At 38.9% G+C, this 23,645-nt stretch overlaps 1 long non-coding RNA gene across 1 annotated transcript in view; it reads left to right on the forward strand.

The window, feature by feature from the left end:
• The window catches only part of LOC108350669 (uncharacterized), a 52,484-nt gene extending 31,698 nt beyond the window's left edge, over positions 1–20,786 (forward strand). Inside the window, exons 4-5 of the long non-coding RNA XR_015685930.1 lie at positions 19,455–19,517; positions 20,546–20,786. This is a non-coding gene — a long non-coding RNA (uncharacterized LOC108350669). The remainder of the gene's footprint in view (positions 1–19,454; positions 19,518–20,545) is intronic.
• The last annotated feature ends 2,859 nt before the right edge of the window (positions 20,787–23,645 follow it).

The following is a 23,645-nucleotide window of genomic DNA, read 5'->3' on the forward strand; positions in this document are numbered from 1 at the left end:
GCGGATGGAGCCATCCATAGGTCCATCCCTTTGTTATCTTGGGATGGTGGTTTAGTCCCTGAGAACTCTGGAGGGTCTGGTTAGTTGATATTGTTGTTCTTCTTATGGGTTTGCGAGCCCCTTCAGTTCCTTCAGTCCTTTCTCTAACTCCTCTATTGGGGGCTCCATTCTCAGTTCAATGGTTGCTTTCCAGCATCTGCCTCCGTATTTGTCAGGCTCTGGCAGGGCCTCTCAGGAGACAGCTACATTAGGTTCTTGTCAGCATGCACTTCTTGGCATCTGCAATATTGTCTGGGTTTGGTGTCTGTATATAAGATGGATCCCCCGGGTAAGGCAGTCTCTGGACAGCATTTCCTCCAGTGTCTGCTTCATACTTTGTCTCTGTATTTCCTCCTATGAATATTTTTGTTCCTCCTTCTAAGAAGGTCTGAAGCACCCACACTTTGGTCTTCCTTCTTCTTGAGTTTCATGTGGTTTGTGAATTGTGTTATTCTAAGAGCCATACCAGAATGGATACATTTAATGCATTTACATATCCTAGGCATATATACATTATTTTATATATCTAATGTATAATCTAAATGTAAGAATGTTTTGCGTACCAATTTTATATATACCAGATGAACTTAAAAGTTTGAAGGCTCTCTGAAATACTATTTTCTAGGTAATCATAAATGGGAACCGCTTACTGTAACAGTACTCTTTGGCTATTTGTTTCTTATTTGTATATTCTGGATTATTGTAGCTACTTGAAATGCATTCCTCAGTGATGGGCATCTTGGTACTTAGTCTAACCTGTATCTTTTAAAATCTATCATTATATTAGGAGACTATGGGGTTTTGATCCAAAGTAATGAAGCAATTCTCTCAAACCATGCTTTCAGATATGCTCTACTCTACAAATGAAGCTACTGCCCAGAATGCTTCTGATGTTTAATGTGGCTTGATGTCTGTAAGCTTGAATTTTATGTATGTTGAGCCAAGAGGTCATGGCCAGCACTTCATAGCACTTTTTGAAACAAGTATCCTGTAAAGCCATGAGTGGTTCTTCAATCCCACATACTACGTGGATCTTTATTTGATGGTCTGTGTCGTTGCTTTTCTTCAGAGCAAATTTTCCATAACTCCCACAAAGCATGTAAAAAGTATTAACTCTTTGAAGGGCATCAAACTTGAAATGTTTGTAAGCAAGAGTCATTTGTTCATCTCAGTGTGGATAATACAAGTTTGGTGACCTAACTCTCTAAGATCAACAAACTAGACTATTATTTTGTATAGAAGGAATCCATTGTTAAATAACTTATTTCAGGAAAAAAAGTTGATGCAATTAAGTTGTGCATAAAATTATACAAATACAAATAGATTTGGTTTTTTTGTTTTGTTTTGTTTTGTTTTGTATGATTCAACTGCTGATGACACATGGCAAGATCACACATTCTAGGGTAATTGTAGTCAAGAATTTTGTTTGTTTATTTGTCTCATTTTTGTTTTAAAGTGTTTCAGGCAGTTAAGCTTAAATGATTATTTTAAACTTTAATAATGAATTTGCCAAAAAGCCTCTTATATGTTGTTATTTAACATGAATAAAACTCCCTACAACTGTTACCCCATATCTGAGGAGAGGAGATGTTTTTCCAATGCAAATAAGCACCTGGCGGGGGTGGGGGGTGGAGTGTTTGATGCCAGGATGTCCCATGTCACAGAGACTCCCTCCTTACCACTCCACCTCCTACATACCATGAGGAGCAGGGCCTTTCCTGGCATCGTCTTGGGCTGGATCATCTCCACTCATACAATCTCAGCTGCTCACAAGGCTTTCTCTGAGTAAACCATGGGAAAGACCTGCCCTGGTAGGTAGCATTCACTCTCATGACCCTGCCTGTTTGCTTCTTTTTAAAGGTGCTATTTGATTTACACATTCGTTTAGCTTCTCTTGTGGCTTTCTGGAATCTGAGAATACTGAAGAGTATTGTGCCTGGGAAAGCTATCTGTTAAATAGTCTCACCGATGAGCAAAGGAGTGGTTCTCCAAAGTGTCTTGTGTAGGGAGGGAAGCATTGCCAGGTTAGAGAAGAAAAGAGAGAGAGAGAGAGAGAGAGAGAGAGAGAGGCTACAGAAACAGAGCTTGCAGATATGTGTGCCAACACTAAAGTTTATCTTTAGCATTTCTAACTCAAAATTGTTTCTAGACAGGTAATTCTCCTTATACATCAGAAAATAAATGTCACCGAGCTTACATTCTAAGCAATAAGCTGCAATTTGTGTAGCTTCGAAATCTGCCTCCTCCTCCCATAAAAAGCATTTCAGATTTTTAGCTAGGTCCTTGACACTTTCAGCCCAAAGTTTGAATCTTCTATAAAATTGGGTAACTTGTCCTTTCTCTAGTTTCTTCTCCCAAACCATGGTAGTTTTGCAATAAAGCAAAACAAAACATTTCTTTTTTTTAATCTTTATTAACTTGAGTATTTCTTATTTACATTTCGATTGCCATTCCCTTTCCCAGTTTCCAGGCCAACATCCCCCTAGCCCCTCCCCCTCCCCCTCTATATGGGTGTTTCCCTCCCCATCCTCCCCCCATTGCCGCCCATCCCCCAAAAATTCCGTTCACTGGGGGTTCAGTCTTGGCAGGACCAAGGGCTTCCCCTTCCACTGGTGCTCTTACTAGGCTATTCATTGCTACCTATGAGGTTCCTGCAGACTTCATTATCATAGGGGGTAAAATGAAATTGAAGCTAAAAATAGAATTACTTAATAAATAAATGAATCTTTGAAGATATTTTTATCTGAAAACAGTAGTGGATAATTTTTAAATGTAGCTTTAAAGTCTAGGTTTCTTTTATTTGGGGAGTTCCCAATTACAGTCTTGTTTTATAATACCTTTTATGAATCTATGTGTATAAGCAGACACTGTCACGTTTTGATGTATTCGTTGTGTGTTCCTCTGCTGGTAGCCCTCCCTTGGACAGTCAGCCTGTCCAACTTTCAGAATTCCAGTCCTCATTGGAAGAACTAAGTCATTTGGAAGCGTGTTTTAAAGATTATCTCTACACAGGCCCCTTGTATCAGCTCATTCGGCTCCTTTTTATCACCTCCTAAGGACAAATTTCCCCCTGCTTCCCTAGCACAAATAGCAAGACACAGTTCCCTCCAAGATGATTGAAATCCTCAGAATCCATGAGCAGAAATAAACGTCTGTTTCTTCCCTGAAGTGGTTTCTGTTAAGCACTTGGATCACCGTGTTTCAAACTAGCAACAAACTAACAAAACAATTCCATTAGCCTTTTGTTTCTGGTGACATTCTCCCAGATCTATATTCATTACTCAATGACTGCATAGTGAGAGGCATCGGGCACACTGAAGTTCAGTGTTTTTAGTAAGATGTCTCCATCATGAATATCACTTATAGACAGTTGCCGCTCCCTCTATCTAGAACAGGATAAGACTCCATTCCTTACTGTCTTGAAGTATATAAGCCCATGAACCAGGATCTGGTAGTGAAGAGTTAACAGAGTGTCCTGTGTTACTTTGAAGCAAAAACTATTAAAAAAAACATTTGCAACAATATGCGTTTCCTCCCTTAATTACAAAGCTCAGAGATGGGGCAGGTTTTTCAACATAAGTCATCAAGGTGACATGAAGCAGAACTTACCATCCATCGTGGGACGGGCATGAAACGAAAGGCAGAAAGAGACTGGAGAATTCTGAGGTTGGTCACAAGGCTTTGTTACCTCATTTACATTGCTGATAGTTTCAAAATTAATTTGCAGTACTACAGAATTGATGTGGTTGGTAAAGCATCTGCTGTGGACGCTTGAGGACTTGGGTTTAGATTCCAGTGTCCAAATAAAAAGCTATGAAAACTCTTTGGAAATGTCAGGGCTGGTGGACACAGACACAGAAGGATCCCTGGAATTCAATGGCTGCCCATGTGACCTCCATACAAATGGATGCAATCGCACACACGTACACACACACACACACACACACACACACACACACACACACACACTGTGTTTTCAACTCTATTCCTCCAAATAATATTTATGACAAATGTCATTGCAAAGCACACAGTTGGGATGGAATCTCAGTAAAATGATAGATACTAGCACTTGACAGAGCAACCAGGTAGGTTTCAGGTTTTCAGCGCACACTTGCGTAACATTCTTATTCCAAGTCACATGATTCTAATTCATCATTCCTAGAAACAGTACCTTGAATTGTATTGCCTTCGAAATCTCTTCTCTAATCATAAACTTTTATTACTGTGCTTGCTTTACTACTTTTTGTACTAAGAGCACGTAGCTGTTAGAAATTATGTTTAAATTTACCTCTTGATTCAGTTGTTAATAATTTCACTGTAGTTTTAATTTTTAGGAGACATCTTTTAAGAGAAGTATATGGTGACAGGTTTAATTTTTTAAAATGTTATAAAATATATGTATAAAATAGTATCTTATGATTAAGAAGATACTTCAGTTCGACAGCCCATGCCTTACACTTTTTAACTATTAGGCAGCAATTTGCCCAGAGAGTTATCTGTGCAGGCTTATCATTATTATTTTGTTGAGTACTGGGAATCAAAGGCTTAGTATACTTTAGAATTTGAAAACACCCATCTACCTATCTAGAGCTGCATTAATTCTGCATTTCCCCACTCTCCAAAACAGATCTTTACACGTTATTTATATAATTTTATATTTATATTACATCTATAAAATAGCTATACATAATTAATAGATAAGAGTAGTTGCATGTCCAGAAAATGAGTAACTCATAGCCACTAAATGGTAATTAAAGGTGACTCAAGACAGAATGCTTTGTTCTTTGGATAGAGTATTGTCATCGGACAATGAACTCTTCCTTAATTAAGGAAACAGTACACACCTTTCTTTCTCACTATTTTTAATTACAAATTAATAAAAATGCTTGATATACCATTAACAATTTTTCTTCTTTTGAAATAAAGTAGCAGGATGAAATATTGTTGATTTATTATCTAGACTTGAACAAGATTATCCAGGATACCTCTCAAAAATAAAACATTAGTCTGAATAGTTTGCATACTCAAAGCTTTCATTAAGACAGAAAGCTTATTTCTTTACAAATATGAATAATAGCAAATGTTTTACAATTGGGCTTTGGAAAAATAATCATTTTCTTTATTGTATCTTCTACCATTTAAGGTAGGAAATACTTAAATTTTGTATTTTTTGTATTAAAGTCTAAATTTCTTTTTTTTTTTTGGTTCTTTTTTTCGGAGCTGGGGACCGAACCCAGGGCCTTGCGCTTCCTAGGCAAGCTCTCTACCACTGAGCTAAATCCCCAGCCCCTAAAGTCTAAATTTCTAACTTGCAGTGTTTCTGAATTAACAAATGAAATGAAACAGGGTGTGTATAGAAACATAAGAATTGATATAATAGTATATGTAATATTCTATTAAAACTTATGATATCATAATTCACTTGGAACAGTATTAAGCTTCTTTTCACTAAAGAAGGTGTGACACAAACTCCTAAATTACTTAAAGTATACAAGTTATTCTGGTTGAATACTATGTATGACTCAAAAGTATTTTTTATGTTTTATTTATTTTTGAGGATTTCAATGTTTACAGTGAAATATGACTATTTCTACTTCCCATCAACTCCCTTCAACTTCTCCCATATCTACCTCATCCAACTTTATGCCTGTTTTTTTCCATTTAGAATTTTTTCTTAGTAATTGCATAATTCTAGTTAGACACATGTGCACACCTATAAGACCATCCAAGAGCATGAGAAACTAACCTTTGGACATTTCCTCAATGAAGAATGAGTCCCTCTCCCCCAGCAACCATGCACTGCCAATGGCATGTTAGAACTATGCTGTGATTCGGGTAGGATTTGAGGTTAATTAATCTTAGCATGTCCTTAATCAGCTGCTACTGATTAACTACAAGGCAAGGTTGCTCTTTGGATGGACCACAAACATTATCACTGCAATGCACTCAGGAGATAAGTTACCTACATAAGCCAAACACATACCTCTCTGTAATTGGGTGCTTTTTCTGAAAGGCAGGCAATGTGGAATAGTCAGTTACCCACAGCTATTAGGATCTGCTGTGCTGTGTCCACTGTAATTACTTACTTGGCGTCAAGACTGGTGAAGAATATTTCTTTTTAACAAAGTAATTAGTTCCTCCTGCAATTCTTTGTACCTTATCTCCTCTCTGTGACAAGTATGCATGAGCACTATAGACATATTTGCTATTTAATCCATTTTCTGTAATCATGAGCAAAACTCCAACATTTCCAATAGTGAATAATATTTTGTGTTAATAGGTCTGTGTCTATGGTGCGAAGCTAACCAAAAGCCACATTTTTGGAAAACTACATATATTGCTATTTAAAAAAAATCTAATTGCAGATCGATCCATGCTTATCACCCTGTACAAAGCTTAAGTCCAAGTGGATCAAGGACCTCCACATCAAACCAGACACACTCAAACTAATAGAAGAAAAACTAGGGAAGCATCTGGAACACATGGGCACTGGAAAAAATTTCCTGAACAAAACACCAATGGCTTATGCTCTAAGATCAAGAATCGACAAATGGGATCTCATAAAACTGCAAAGCTTCTGTAAGGCAAAGGACACTGTGGTTAGGACAAAACGGCAACCAACAGATTGGGAAAAGATCTTTACCAATCCTACAACAGATAGAGGCCTTATATCCAAAATATACAAAGAACTCAAGAAGTTAGACCGCAGGGAAACAAATAACCCTATTAAAAAATGGGGTTCAGAGCTAAACAAAGAATTCACAGCTGAGGAATGCCGAATGGCTGAGAAACACCTAAAGAAATGTTCAACATCTTTAGTCATAAGGGAAATGCAAATCAAAACAACCCTGAGATTTCACCTCACACCAGTGCAATTGGCTAAGATCAAAAACTCAGGTGACAGCAGATGCTGGCGAGGATGTGGAGAAAGAGGAACACTCCTCCATTGCTGGTGGGATTGCAGACTGGTACAACCATTCTGGAAATCAGTCTGGAGGTTCCTCAGAAAATTGGACATTGAACCGCCTGAGGATCCAGCTATACCTCTCTTGGGCATATACCCAAAAGATGCCTCAACATATAAAAGAGACACGTGCTCCACTATGTTCATCGCAGCCTTATTTATAATAGCCAGAAAATGGAAAGAACCCAGATGCCCTTCAACAGAGGAATGGATACAGAAAATGTGGTACATCTACACAATGGAATATTACTCAGCTATCAAAAACAACGAGTTTATGAAATTCGTAGGCAAATGGTTGGAACTGGAAAATATCATCCTGAGTGAGCTAACCCAATCACAGAAAGACATACATGGTATGCACTCATTGATAAGTGGCTATTAGCCCAAATGCTTGAATTACCCTAGATCCCTAGAACAAACGAAACTCAAGACGGATTATCAAAATGTGAATGCTTCACTCCTTCTTTAAATGAGGAAAAAGAATACCCTTGGCAGGGAAGGGAGAGGCAAAGATTAAAACAGAGACTGAAGGAACACCCATTCAGAGCCTGCCCCACATGTGGCCCATACATATACAGCCACCCAATTAGACAAGATGGATGAAGCAAAGAAGTGCAGACCGACAGGAGCCGGATGTAGATCGCTCCTGAGAGACACAGCCAGAATACAGCAAATACAGAGGCGAATGCCAGCAGCAAACCACTGAACTGAGAATAGGTCCCCTATTGAAGGAATCAGAGAAAGAACTGGAAGAGCTTGAAGGGGCTCGAGACCCCAAAAGTACAACAATGCCAAGCAACCAGAGCTTCCAGGGACTAAGCCACTACCTAAAGACTATACATGGACTGACCCTGGACTCTGACCCCATAGGTAGCAATGAATATCCTAGTAAGAGCACCAGTGGAAGGGGAAGCCCTGGGTCCTGCTAAGACTGAACCCCCAGTGAACTAGTCTATGGGGGGAGGGCGGCAATGGGGGGAGGGTTGGGAGGGGAACACCCATAAGGAAGGGGAGGGGGGAGGGGGATGTTTGCCCGGAAACCGGGAAAGGGAATAACACTCGAAATGTATATAAGAAATACTCAAGTTAATAAAAAAAATGTTAAAAAAAAAAGAAATACTCAAGTTAATAAAAAAAATTAAAAAAAATCTAATGAGGGTCGCACTCCACATAGAATGTTTATAAGCTGAATTTGGCATAAATAATGCCTACAATATGCCCATGTGATCAGCGATTTCAGGTTTTAGCTCAAGATTTTAGATAAACTGCTGTCTGCTGGAATAAAGAAAAATATAAGAGCTCATTGCTGCATGGTACCAGACATTTCTCCAAGAGCTATGCAATGAGTACACCATGGATTAAATCTTTACAGAAGGCTCTATATTTTCTTTAACAGTTGTTGGAAAGTGTTGATTTAAATTTTTTCACTTTAACTGTTCTTCACTTTAAATGTAAAACATTCATTTAAGTGTTGATTTAAATGTTACCTTAAATTATTTATCCCATAAAAACTATTCTGGTTTTGTTTGTTTCTAGGTTTTTAAGTATAAAAATCAGTATTTGTGCCCCAACAGATCTCTAAAGATGTCTCCATGGAAAGGTCAAAGGGCAGGTGTCTGATCGGAAAGAAGGGCTGGCCAAGGGTGGACAGTGCATTCACAGGGCTTTAAACAAAACTAAAGGAGGCAGTTTTAGAATCCAAAGTACATTTCTCATCATATTCAGAAAACTTCAGTAACCTGTGCAAGACCAAATCTTACTCTGTCTCTTTCTTATTTCTCAAACATGTGCATTTATGTTCACAGCAGGGTGTAAAGTGCATGTTGGCTTAGGAAATACTTTTTAAAGATCCTGGATATTCTAGTCTCCTACTAAGTTCTTTCTGGTGCTGGATTCAGACTCCAGCTCTAGGCTCTCTAGAACTCAGCCCTGACCATGAGACCATCCTTTCCATGATCTTGTACATAGAAACTTCTCTCTGAAGATGTGTCTCCAGCTTGGGGAAATACAAAGAAATCTTAACTTTACATGTCATCCTAGAAACCATATTATCTCTGTTAAACTATTGATTCCTCCAGATTTCAAACCATTCTCCTGCCTTTTATTGGTTACCTTACACAATTTCTTTTCCACTACTTGCTGGACTGTCCTTTGTGGTGATTCCATTTACTTAGTTATGGGAGCATTCCACCAGGACAGAGGTGGAGTTAGACATGAAATGAGTCATGGAATCAAATCATAGGAAGAGTGGAAGAATGTTAGGATGCTCCCACCCTGTAAGTAAGGAATAGGGTGAAGGACCATAGTGAGAATAGGGAGGGAAGGGTGAAAGTCTGCAGTGTAATGTGGTTTCAGAACCAATTTTGGATCCAAAGTATATTAAGAAATGAAATCTCTACATTATCAATCCACTTGCTTTATTGCCTAATAGTAACTCTAAATATAATATTATACAGGTTATTCTATAATCATAAAACTCAGTGTAAGACTTCTTAGTAAACAAAAGGTATGCTACCAGCAAACCAGCTGTCCATAGACCTTCTCTTTCTTTCTACTCCCATAGACCCAATCTCTTATTCTCATGCCTAGTGCTACAACTGATCCCAAGCTTTAGCCTCCCTCCTTCCATGCCCATATCTCTTGTGGATTCCACAGACCATCCCCTCGCAGCCTCCCTTACCCAACTCATCTCTGATCCTAGACTCCGACATTAACAGGTATCACCTATGAGAACAGCAGCTGAGCAGACCAGTAAAGCAGGTTAACACAGAGCCATTGTGCTCTCCCAAAAGATAGAGAGGAAACAGAAACCAAGGAACATCCACCGAAGAAAAACAATTCCAGAATCAGCAACGAGACCTATAGGCATCCCTAGGTGCCACAATAAGAACAGAATAACAGCCAAGGCAATATGTCTCCACTAGAGCCCAGCTATTCTACCACAGGAGGCCATGAACTCCAACATTACTGAAATAAAAGAAAAAAGATGTAAATATCAACTATATGAAAATGGCAGAGATCCTTAAAGAGGAAATGAATGAATTCCTTAAAGAAATCCAGAAAAACACAATAAAAGGAAATGAATAAAACTCTTATTAAGAAAAACAAAGTAAGAAAATGCAAAAAAAAAAAGTGGAAGAAAATGAACCAAACTGTCTGTGACCAAAACAAAACTAAACAAAAAAATAGAGGCAATAAAGAAACACAAACTGAAATGGATGGAACTCCTCCTCCTCCTCCTCCTCCTCCTCCTCCTCCTCCTCCTCCTCCTCCTCCTCCTCCTCCTCCTTTTTTCTTTAGAGGGAATTCTTAACATGAAAACTAAGGAACTTGAACAGTCAAGTTTCAGCAACAGAATATAAGAGATGGAAAAGAGAATCTTAGATATTTAAGTTATTGTTGAAGAATAGAAGAAATGAATTCATTGGTCACAGAAAGGTTAAATCTAAAAAACTTCGGATGCAAAACATCCAGGAACTTTGAAACACTATGGAAAAAAACTATTCTAATAGGAATAGAGCCCAGAGGGCCAGAAATTATTTTCAACAAAATCCAAGAAGAAAATTTTTGTAACCTGAAGAAAATGCCTATAAAGGTACAAAGAAATAGATTGGATCAGAAAACAAAGTTCCCTTACCACATAATAACTAAAACACTACATATACAGAAAAAAGGATTGAAATAATTGAAAGCTTCAAGGCGAAAAGATGAAGTAATATACAATGGGAAGCCTATTAGAATGGCAATAAAATTCTCAATGTAGACTCTAAAAGACAGAAGAGCCTAACAGATGACCTGAAGACTCTAAGAGACCACAGGTTCCAGATGAGACTATAACCAGCAAAATTTTCAATCATCATAGAAAGGGAAAAACATATTCCATGCTAAAGTCAAACTGAAGCACTGTCTATCTACAAATTCAAGCATACAGAAGGTGCTAGAGGGAAGCTCCAACCTAGGGAGGTTAACTTCACCTATGAAAACACAGGAAGTACATAATCTCACACCAGCACACACACACACACACACACACACACACACACACACACACACACACAGACACTCACAGACCACCCTAACAAGAAAACATGAGTCAACAGTCATTGGTCATTTATATTCCTCAATATCAATGGTCTCAAATGCCCAATAAAAAGACACAAACTAACAGGATAGATGTGAAATCAGGATCATTCCATCTGCTGCATCCAATGTACAGATTTCAATATGAAGGATAGATATTATCTCAGGGTAAAAGGATGGAAAAATATACTTCAAGTAAATGAACCTAGAAAAGCAAGCTGTTGTAGCCATTTCAATAGCTAACAAAACAGACTTCAAAACAAATCTAATTAAAGAGATAGAAAAGAATACTACAGACTCATCGAAGGAAAAATTCTTGGTTGTCAGCTTGACTCCACCTGGAATGAACTACAATCCGGAAATGAAGGGCAACCTTCAAGAAATTGTTTTTTCTTGGTTTGAAGTGGATGAATCCACTTCTAGTCTGGAACTTTGAAGTAGGAAGACACACCTCTGGGTAACATCTCCTGCTGATAAGAATATGGAAGAAGGAAATTTTCGCCTGCTTGCCCTTGCCTTACTGAAATATCCATTCCTTCATCGTCAGTGGAGCCTACTTATTTGGGATTCCACCATGGAAATCCCCAAACAACCCAGACTGATTCTACAATAGAAAAGGTTGCTCTCTGTAGTCTCTACAGGGAGACTGCATTGCTGAGGACAACATCCACACAACTCATTGAACATGGAAAAGCTATACCTACATGGAGCCTTCCCTACAATGTTTCAGTGTCTTTGGTGTGGGAAGGTACTCTGAAGGCTACTGGAAGAGAAATATATACAACAAACCTGGAGCAAAACCTTTGACCTACAATGTGTTCTGCCTACAAAATATGCTAGGAAAATTTGTGGAGTAGCCAACCAATGTCTAATTTAACTTAAAGTCCACTCAATAAGAAGGAAGCCATATCCAGCATTGCTTGTGTAAACAAGAATCAGAGACTAGATAGCCCAAAGACCATGTGTAAAACCAAACATGACTTAGCAGGATGGGGGAAGAGACCTACACTCAGATATCATGCAAAGAGAGTCTAAATTGGAGGTGTCCATAAAATCCTGTCCCTCAGAAAAGTAAGTAACCCCAGAAAAGAAGATACAGAAAGATTGTAAGAGTCAGAGGGGATAGATGATACCAGAAAAACACAGCTCTCGGAATCAACTAAGCAAGATGCATATGAGCTAAGAGACTGAAACAGCAAGCACAGGGGTCTGCACCAAGTCCTCTAGGTATTTATTATAGTTATTAGCTTACTCCTTTATGGGACCTTGGACTATTATAATGGGTGGGGCTCTGACTCTTGTCTACTCTTGGAACTCTTGTCCTCTTGTTAGGTTGCCGTGTTCAACTTCAATATGAAAGTTTTTGTTTCATCTTTTTAATTTTTATTTTGGTTATTTAGATGTTATCTCTTATAAGTCTTCTCTTTTCTAATTAGAGACAAAAGGGAGTGGATATGGAGGGGAGAAGATGTGGGGAGGAAGTGAGAAGAAAAACTGTAACTATGATATATTGTGTGAAAAAGATCTATTTTCAATAAAAAATGAAAAGTGTGAGATGATCTATCCTTTGATGTGGTGAGCACACCGTTAAGTCTATCTCATTTTGGCATTCCATTTGAAATTACATTTTGTCAGCCATCAGCCTATTCATTGATCTTGGCCTTTAGAACTCTATAATTTGGTGCTTCTTGCTCAACGTTCTTTGCTTTGACAAATGCAGTTGTCTTAGTTACTTTTCTACTTTGTAACAACACAGAGACCAAGGCAACTTGTAGAAGAAAGCATTAAACCGGGCTTATAGGTATAGAGGATGAGTCTATGGCTACCATGTCAAGGAACATGGCAGCAGACAGGCCCGCATGACACTGGAGCAGTAGCTGAAAACTTACATGATCAACAAGCACAAGGGAGAAAAGGGGATAACTGGAAACGACATGGGCTTTTGACATCTCAAGGTCCTGCCCCCATTGCCAGGGAAATAAGTTCAGATCTCCTAATCCTTCACAAACAGTTCCACCAAGGGCCTACCAAGCATTCAAATATATGAGTATATGGGGTCCTTTCTCACTTAAACTACCCCAACAAGAAAAGCAACTCTAGTAGGGTGACTTATTTAGACTCACAATTAGAGTACAATGAATCCATCAGGGAGAGGAAGGCATGGCAGCAGGAACATGGAGGTCACACTGCATCCATGGCCAATAAACAGAGAGAGAGATGAACATCACTGCTGCTCTCCCTCCATTCTCTTTTCTTCTTTATGGGGGTGACAAGAACCCAAAGGGTGAAACCACCTATATTCAAAATTAAACATCTCCTACATTCAGGTAAATGCTCTAGAAACTCTCCAGACATACTTAGAAATGTGTGTCCTAAGTGATTGTAGATCTAGGTAAGATGGCAATGAAGATTAATGCTGCACTCATTTATTTATACATTCAGCCCACCCATTTTCTACCCTGTGTCAGGTACTATGTTAATACAAGTAATAGAGACTGGTATAGCAATATTTTTCCTGTCCACAAGAGACTCCAAGAATAATCAGAAAGACAAAAAAGAAATCAAGGCAGAAAAGGTCCCATTTATCATTTCCAGGAGTGAGGAGTAAAGACTGTTGGCATGTTTGTTTACATTATGCTTGATTGTTTAAGCATCTCTCCACATCCCAATAACCACTGTGATCTGTGTCACCTATACATGAGAGAAGGAGAAACTACATTTTTCATAAATATAAAGCTAAGTGAAGAGAAAATGAGATAATCAGGTGTTATATGCTTCAAATAATCCACCTTACAGATACAATGTGTGTTCTGATGCCAATGCTCGCCATTAGAGAAACAGAGTGGGCATGTGCTTGGATCCAAGGGAGAAAGAAGTAGGAGTTTCACTGTTTCACTTTTATCCAATATGTACTGTGGGTTGATGTTTTAGTGGTTGCTTCTCATCTGCCACAGGCTGCATTTCCATCAGTGATGAAATATGCTGCCTAAGCTCATGACTGTCTACAGTTCTAAATGTCATGTGACTGCCCTGAGACTTTATGGAGACTTAATAATTATTCATTTATCTCATGCCAAGTTGACACTTGTGCTTCAAAAGCTTGTGGCCATGGTAGCTTGTTTCCGTATATTGAAAGCCTAGAGGTGACATGAACTGGTCTGAAATTCATGAGTGAAATCTATGAAACTTGTGTCGTGTTTAGGAGGCCAAAAGTCACAAGCACTCGCACATGTGGAAAATATATATTTCATGTATCAAAGGTTAACTTTGATATACATTGGGTTAATGTTTTGCCAATCAATATGAACATGGTTTTTGCAAAACATCAATGGAAAAATGTTTCAGGATTATACTGTATTGATCTGAATGGCTCAGTTTCCTATCAATTCATGTTGGGAAAAATTTTAGAATCTTTTCATTAACTGCAATATTATTTCAGATATTGAATCCACTGACCTGTCTGCATTATTTACCAAATTCAATGTTATATCAAGTGTATGTTTGTAAAGGGGGAAAGAGTAAAATATCAAGGTGAAAATTTGGGAGTAGCTCTCTCTAGAATTTCTATGAGTTGCCTACCTAGGCTCAGGCTGGCACAAAAACACAGGACAGCCAGAGTCCTGCAGTCCTCTCACTGGGTCTCGATGCTGGGCATGGGAGACATCATCCCAGCACTGTTTGGAAACCTATGGATTTGGCAATATATTTGTTTCCTACAGGTAGGGTTTAAATTGTCACAAACCATTAGCTCAAAACAGAACTTCATTCTCTTACATTTTTTGGGGTCAGAGCTTCACAACAAAAGTGTTTGCAGAGCTGGTTTCTTTCGGGAAGGCACACAGGGTGGAGCTTTCCTCCCCGTGTCCAGTTCAAGGTAGCTGTCGGTGATCTATTGCAACTCTCTGTGTAGAAGCATATCTCCCATTCTCTCACTGTCTCCCAAGTCTCCTTACAGACCACCAAACATCCTTCTGGATATCAGGCATTGGCTGTGGCTATCGCAATCTATCTATTCATTGACTTCATAATCTATCTATTCATTGATTATATTAATCTCTGAAGACTTTATTTCCAAATAAATTTTAATAGTCTGAATAGATCTATAGTCATTAGGAGATACCTGTTAACCCAGTAAACCTGAGAACACTTAGTAGCCTGTTAGTAATTGGCAACCTTCTAGTAGTGTTAAATTAGCCTCTGTCAAGAGATACGCAATTTAACCATTACATTCCTTCTTTGAAGTAAGACATTCCCTATTTTAGAGAAAAATACTTCCCTTATTGTATCATAAGCTAAACTAAACGGTGTGCTTTACCAAAAAAAGTATTACTTTAAAGCTTAGTGCTGATCCACATCTTCTTCATAATCATTCCAACAATATGTCTTATGCCTTAGCATTATTGGCCATAGAAAATATCCAGACTATGATTGCAAAGGCCTGATGTGAATTTAAATCAGTGCATTGTATAGTGTTAAACAAATTAGAAAAAGAAAGGAGCTTCCAAGAAAATTCAGACAGAAGTTTGGCTAAAGGAATAAGTATTATTCCTTAGAAATGTCTGTCAGATGCTCTATTGCTGTAGGATTTTATGCCAAGTATTAGATTACACAGGGTTATGCCTATCACATTTGCTCACAAAAGTCAACATCTGACTTTTAAAAATTGGGTTCACAGATCGGCACCTTTAGATAGATTGGGTTTTTCAAAAGATGTGAGGAATTGATTCCTCTACTCTGTATTTTGAAAATTCAGACTTTTTAAACCAGGGCTCAGTTCTCACCAAGACAGCCTTACTATTCCGTTCTCTCATCTCAATAGCTCTGACTTCACCTACACCGTATGCATCCTAACTTCTCCAAACTCCAGAAAGCATGAGTCATGCAGCTGGCAGCTGGCTCCCCTCCCTTCAGCCTATGAAAATGTCTATAAAGTTGTACTGTGAGCAACAGAAGTATTTTTTTTCTGATTATTGCAGGCTTTAGGACCAGACCCCCTAAATTCTAAATTTTATATGTAACTTTGGGGTGCTTATTGGTTCTAGGCAAGAATTTTAAGTGAAAAATAATGCTATTAATAATACTTACCCACAAAATATTAGGAACCTGAGAAAAACCACATTAGAAAATGTTAGAATAGTTCCTGATCCCATAGTTATTATCATTTATGATGCTGACAATAATGACAACAATAATAGTTATTACTATTAATGGGATGCTGGTGTATAAAAGAGTAAACACAGCTGAATTCAACATAAGTAATGGAGAACTCTAGAAAGAAAACATGGTTGGTTTCCCATAGTGAACACACTTAAAATTTGAAGTGACCCAGCTTCATGAATGGCTGATTGAGCTGAGGAGAAAGGGACTCAATGAATAAGGACATATTTCAACTATATTTCAAGCTCAGTGCTCTCCCATAGCAAGAGATGGTCCTGCAAATAACTTCTTCCATGATGGCAAAGAGCAGAGCAAAATAGTGACAACCAAGCTAAGACCTACTAGGACCTCTCTGAGCTTGTGTGTAGGTCTCTTCAGTACAATATACCAGTTCAGTGCCATTGGACTTTCACTCTTTAAAAAATGTTTCTTTTCTTTTAGAGATTCTAATATAACTGCACAATTCTCTGAGTTTCTTTCCAATCCACAAACCTTTGCATATATCAAGTTCTTGCTCTTTCTTTCTTTTTTTTTTCTTTTTTTTCGGAGCTGGGGACCGAGCCCAGGGCCTTGCTAGGGCCTTGCTCTTGCTAGGCAAGCGCTCTACCACTGAGCTAAATCCCCAACCCCAAGTTCTTGCTCTTTCAAACACACACACACACACACACACACACACACACACACACACACACACACGCACTTGGCTCAGTCTATATATAAAAATATATAGGTATATTTTTGGTGTGTGTGTGTGTGTGTGTGTGTGTGTGTGTGTGTGTGTGTGTGTGTGTCATTTGGTGTTGAATACCAACTGGTTTTCTCTTCCCTAGGGATGACTATTCTTCCCTTTTTGAGCATCCCTTAATTGCCGATTTGATCGTTGTGTGGCTGCAGCCTTGTGTACTCTGCCTATCCGTGTCAGTACATCCGAGCATGTCTATCTCATCTGTGCCTGCATCTCAGTTTCTTTCTTTGAAGTGCTGGCTGACAGGCGCCTGACATGGATGTCTCCTGAGAGCCTCTGCCAGAGCCTTACTGATACAGAAACGGATGATCGCAGCCGACCATCAGCATGGGAACCCCAATGGAGGAGTGAAAGAAAGGACTGAAGGAGCTGAAGAGGCTTGCAACCCATAAGAACAACAATATCAACCAACCAGACCCCTCAGAGCTCCCAGGGACTAAAACACCAATCAAAGAGTACACAGGGAGGGACTCATGGTTCCAGCAGGATATGTAGCAGAAGATGGCATTGTTCAGCATCAGTAGGAGGAAAAGCCCTTGGTCCTGCGAAGGCTTGTTTCCCCAGTGTGGGGGAATGCCAGGGTGTTGAGGTGGGAGTGGGTGGATGTGAGGGGACACATCCTCATAGAAGCAGGGGGAGGGGAGATAAAAGAGGAGGGCAAGGGGGTGACATGTGAAATGTAAATATGTAAAATATTCAGTTAAAAAATAACTATGCTTTTATTTACCCAGCTGAAATAAATGGCTAGCATGTTGAGAATGAGATAAAATGGCAGTTCAGCTATAGTTGTCTCTTATTCTATCCCTGAGTACTCTTTGGAATAATTAATCCTCAGATCTTTTTTTTTAATTGATTAGGTTTTTTTAATTGGATATTTTTCTTTATTTACATTTCAAATGTTATTCCCTTTCCCGGTTTCCTATCCATAAGCCCCCTATGCCTTCCCCATCCCCCATAAGGGTGTTTCCTCCCCTCACCCACCGCCTTACCAGCCCCCTCCCCGACATTCCCCTGCACTGGAGGTCCAATCTTGGCTAGACCAAGGTCTTCCCCTTCTACTGGTGCCCCAACAGGGCTATTCTCTGCTATATATGCAGCTAGAACAATGGGTCAGTCTATGCATAGTCTTTGGGGTCGCCAGCCCCTTCAGCTCTTTCAATCCTTCCTCTAATTCCTCCAAAGGGGATCCCGTTCTCAATTCAGTGGTTTGCCTCTATCATTCACCTCTGTATTTGACATGCTCTTTTGATCTTCCCTGTGAAGACATGCAAGCCAGAACTTTGAATTTGTGAAATATATTCTAATTCAATAATATGTCTAATTCAGAGTTCTCTTATAGAAAATTTAAGCTCTCAAAATTCATGGTAGACATAAAGAGTTGATTCTTAAGTTTTTGGTATTCATCTCGTTCCCTTCACAGACTCACTAATGGATCACCTGCTCTGAAACCTGAGAAGGAAGCTTCTATTTTCTCTGGTTCCCATTTGCCAATGAGCGACTGAATTACTCACCAGCCATGGATGCCATGGTGACTAGAAATGCCTAGCTGCTGACTGCAGTGATGGGTCTCACTAACTCACCTAAATATACCCTTATTCAGTGTGCCAGTGAAATGCTCTAGCAAATTAGAGGGCCCAGCTTACTCTGTGGGAAGTTGTTCTCACATCATGCTGTTGGATTTTGAGTAAAATGGAGATAACTTAGTCATGGTCAGGAGTTAAGTTTACTATTTAGAAATAGAACACAAAGGGGCAGGGGCAATTTTAAAAGGAAAAAATTCTAAGTTTTCTGGAATGGAGTATACTAATTAGTCATTGATTTTGATATGTGAATTTTGATCAAAGAGGAAGAATATTTAAAGTTTCCGTTATTTATTCTGCCCCTGGGCTTAAATCACATTCATTTTTTCCCCTACCAATAAGACATTCAATGTAACCCACACTCTCAGCTTCATAAGTGAGAAAAATAAAGGAAAAAAATTTAAATTAGCAAAGATTTTGTACTTCAATTAGTCTAATGGGTATATTATTCTTCCAATATCCAAAGGTTAAAACTCAGCTTGTAAATTTATTTTGTTGACCAAATCACCTTTTAATTACATGCCTACCAGAAACTCAGTACTGGAATTTTAGTAAGAGATAACAAAATAAAAATGTGTTCTCTGGGGGTTGGGGATTTAGCTCAGTGGTAGAGCGCTTACCTAGGAAGCGCAAGGCCCTGGGTTCGGTCCCCAGCTCCGAAAAAAAGAACCAAAAAAAAAAAAAATGTGTTCTCTGGCAGGAACAATTATCCCAACCTTAACTTATTTCTCAAACATGTGTCGGCTTCTCCCATGGCACTGAATACTTGACAGAAAGCACGGGTATTCAATGTAAGGTCCCTTTACTGGTATGAGCCAAAGATTTTATTCTGAAGCTAATTCAACAAAAACATTTTCAAACGTTTGTTATTTTAAATTGTGTCTTACAGAAATGTACATATGAATACAAGTGCCCTCAGGAGTAGAGGCATCAAATCCTCATTGGAGTTAACGTGAGTGGGGAGACCTGAACTAGGTCTTCTAGAACAGCAGTGTATACTTTTACTGCTAAGCAATTTCTTCAGCCCCAACAACTAAGTAACAAGGATGGCAAAAGGCAGGGGTGAAGGATGCATGAATCCTGGGGAGGGGAAATATCATGGGAGGGCTGGAAGCAGGTGGGAATGGAAACAGGAGGCTTTAAGGGCAGGGAGGATGGAGGGGAGCACTGGCAGAGACAACTGGAATTGGGGGCATCTTAGGGATGAGGTAGAAACCTAGTGCAATAGAAATTCCCAAAAATCTGAGGGTGTGTGTAGGTTGATGTCAAGGCAGTACATGATTGGACAGTAGAGAGTGGGGCGGGGAAAGGGATTTTGTAAGGCAAGAGAGAGGAGGAAGGAGAGAGAGCAAGATGGAGTCTACGGAGGATGGTTCAGATTTAGGTGAACGAGATTGATTTTATCTTGTCTAGGTGGGCGGTTTACATCTTTATCAATTGGCAGTGAATTTATTGTGTCAATGAATTGTGGATTGAGAATTTAACATGTAAATCTAATTGCTAAATTAGAAGTTTCTGGAACTTTGAACACAGTATGTGAAAGAAATGGCGGAGAGGCAGTTGGAGCATCTGGTTCGGTTGCCGAGGTGAGGGAGAATGCACAGGGCCTGCAGAACAAGATGTGTGTGTGTGTGTGTGTGTGTGTGTGTGTGTGTGTGTGTGTGTGTGTGTGTGTGTGTGTGTGTGCGTCAGACAAGGTAACTACCGCCTAGGGAACCGCACAGAGAGGGCGGCTAAAAGGGAGACAGCTGGAAGAGGGTGGCTGGCAGACCCTCTGGCAGAGTAGCAGCCAGAGTAAATGGATCCGGCTTGCAGGAACTGATAGAAAACATTCGCTTTTTTAATTTTTACCGCAACAGATTCCTAGTAATAGAGGATATGGACGCTGAGTTGGCCATCTTCTATAATATTTATGAAAATATATTTATATTAAGAGGTGATATTATCATCTCCTAATGCTATTGTTCCACCTGTAGACAGGATCCTAGCATAATCATCATCCGAGGCTTCATCCAGCAACTGAGGAAAGCAAATGCAGAAACCCACAGCCAAACATTAGATGGAGTTTAAGAGAATCCTGCAGAAGAGGGAAGGAAGAATTGAAGGAGCCAGTGTTGGAATCAAGGACATCACAAGAAAACCCACAGAATCAACTAACCAGGGCTCATAGGGGCTAACCTAGATCAAACCTACAATCAGGGAGTCTATAGATCTGGCCAAGGTCTTCTGCATATATGTTATGGTTTGGTCTTTTTGTGGGACGCCTAACAGTGGGTGCTGGGCTTTCTCTGATTCTTTTAGGACCCTCCCCCCCCCCAACTGGGTTGGGGGAAAGTGCCTAGTCTTATTGAAGCTTGATATGCCATGTTTGGTTGACATCCATGGGAGGCCTGCCTTTTCTGAAGGGAAAATGAGGATAGGGAAGGTGGGGTGAGGTGGGGGCGAGGTTGAGGTAGGGGGGTGCGAGGAGATGGGAGGTAGGGAGAAAGAGGAAACTGTGGTCAGGATGCAATATATGAGAGAAGAAATAAAAAAATATTTAAAAATCTATTTTAGAAATAACACAATTAAGCCCAAACTATTTAGTCAGGAGAAATAAGTGCAAAGTAAAGAGTTTAATGAAGTTGACTAGCACACAGTGCTCTGAAATTGGCTTGTCTTTAATGCAATAATCCAGAAGACAATCCACTAATTATTGACTTTTAATTTAATAGTATGAGCCTCTTTAGCTGGCTTCTCCACTGTCATACACTTTATAATTGTTTTGTGTGTGTGTAAAGACCAGCAACTTGCCTTTAATATCTTTCAATGTTTAAGTGTGAAATTAAAATGTTAGAAGGGCCTTTAAACATCCAAGCATAAAATCTGCAGGAATCCAATGCACTTTGTTTCAATAATTTTTCTGAAACATGCTATTGCATTTAACACTCATCTAATTTCCTGGAAAGGCAGTTTATCCTGAGTGCTCTAAAGCAAATGGTTACCAAATAATGCAGAAGTCTAATAAGTTATCTACTTCTAGCTCTACTCATTCATTACTGATAAAATTCAGGAGAAAATAATAATTATATTATTTTAAAGTATAAATCAATGACTTAAATCTCTCTATATTAGCAAGTTTTATATAAATTTTGAAAAGATGTTTCTGCTCATTTCTAAATTCATTACAGGCATCAAAGAATCTATATAGAGTCAGCTGTTCATTCTTATGAGACATTACCACAGGATACATGAGAAAGCACAGCAGGAAAAAATACATACGCATACATGCCAACTACATAAAATTGCACAGTACTGACACTTGTTGAGGCCTGCAAGATTGATGTAGTTCATTAAAAACATTAGGTTTCAAGTGCCATAAAATCTGTAGAATATATAATATAATCTTAAAATATACAATGTGCTTACATTTTTAATAGCACTTATACTTTCAAAGGTTATAATTAACTAACCTTACAGAAACTTTAAAGGCAGACCTACTATGTTTGATTTGTTTGCATATTCCTAACTTTCCTCTCATCTTGAAGATTAAACAAAGACTGGCAGGAATTGGCACTGCACGAGTCAGCAACTCTAATTCTCTCAGGCCATCCATGTCTTTGCTTCTAGAATGTTGGAAGATCTCTTCTCACTCTAGTAACTGAAAAGAAGCTGGGGATTAAAACATAATTCCGTCAGATTTCCAGGGATGCAAAGGAACCTCAATGAACTAAATTCCAGAAGAGTCCTAGAAAAGGCACATTTCTTACTGGCAGAAGAATGGAAAGAGAAAGCCCAAATCCATCAGCACATGTGAGGTGGTGTGACACATGAGAATCCCAAGAACCTCCACAAGGATCCAATGCCAAGCACTTAGGCTAGACCATTTCATATGGGATTTCATTCAATTGTCACAGAAAGCTTCTGAGGGAACTACTTCAATATGTGGTTTTGACCTGTTTCACAAATACAGGGGTTAAAGCTTGAAGTCAGAATGAGGGGCAGAGCTGGGCTTCATGTCGAGCCATGTAACTTTGCTGGTTTGGGTTTAGCTGTGAAGCAGTTCAACTTGCCAGGACAGCATTGATGACCAGCTCCATACCAAGCACTATTTCACCTTCTCACTAAGTAAATTCAATACCTATAGAAGCATTAAAGAAGATTAAAAGCCAGCTTTTTAGAACCACAAGCCCTGCATGGATGCAAGTACCAGGGCTCTCACCTTCAAGCCTCTAGCTCTGCCTCAAAACATTGCACAGCAGACATAATTATTCTCAGCTCAAATAGTCTAGAATATGCATAATAATTAACATGACATCAGTAACATATAGCTCACCGCTTTCCACTCATATGCCTATTAGACCTATAAAAATACGTTATTTTTTTAATTTTAATTTAAATGTTATTTATTTACATTTTATTATCTGCAAGTGTTTGGTGTATTTCTAGAGAACAGCACCTAGTGTATTGAGGTGACTACATGTATTAGGAAAAACTGTCATTTGGAACTTTTAGACAATGCTTCTGAATTTATGATGTAAAATAAAGATATGTAGTATCCTACCCACGACCCAGACACTTTCTAGTCTCAGAACATTCAAACAATGTGAATAAAGATTATAATGTGAGTAGTTCATCAATCCCCTGATTACAGCCAAGTTCTCTAAAATAGCACATCTTTTAAAGATACAGATGTTTATAAACTATAAACTGGTGAGTTTATATACTATTACGAAAAAACAGAACTTTTTCATATTTTAGTTTACCCCCAAATCTGATTCACAGGAAGGCTTTTTCCTAAAAGTTTCCAACAATAGGAAGTAGAACACTGGCCAAGGACCCTTAGTGGAGCCTGGCAGGCCAGTACTTCCAGAGGACTTCCTGCCTCTGGTATCTTAGCACATAGAGATAAAGGCTTGATAGGAAATCTCAGGCACAGTTCTCCATGAAAATAAAAGTGTTATATAGACAGATGTTGTAGTTTCTGCTGTTTCCACTCGATAAGTACCAACTACAATCTAAATTACTGATGGTGGCTTCAGAATCTTAAGTGACAATGTCATGTAATTGGCAGAGGACAGCTAAAAATGTCTTGAAACAA

Source organism: Rattus norvegicus, chromosome 4, assembly GCF_021556685.1.
Source record: "Rattus norvegicus strain SHRSP/BbbUtx chromosome 4, alternate assembly SHRSP_T2T, whole genome shotgun sequence".
Classification (NCBI taxonomy): Eukaryota; Metazoa; Chordata; class Mammalia; order Rodentia; family Muridae; genus Rattus; species Rattus norvegicus.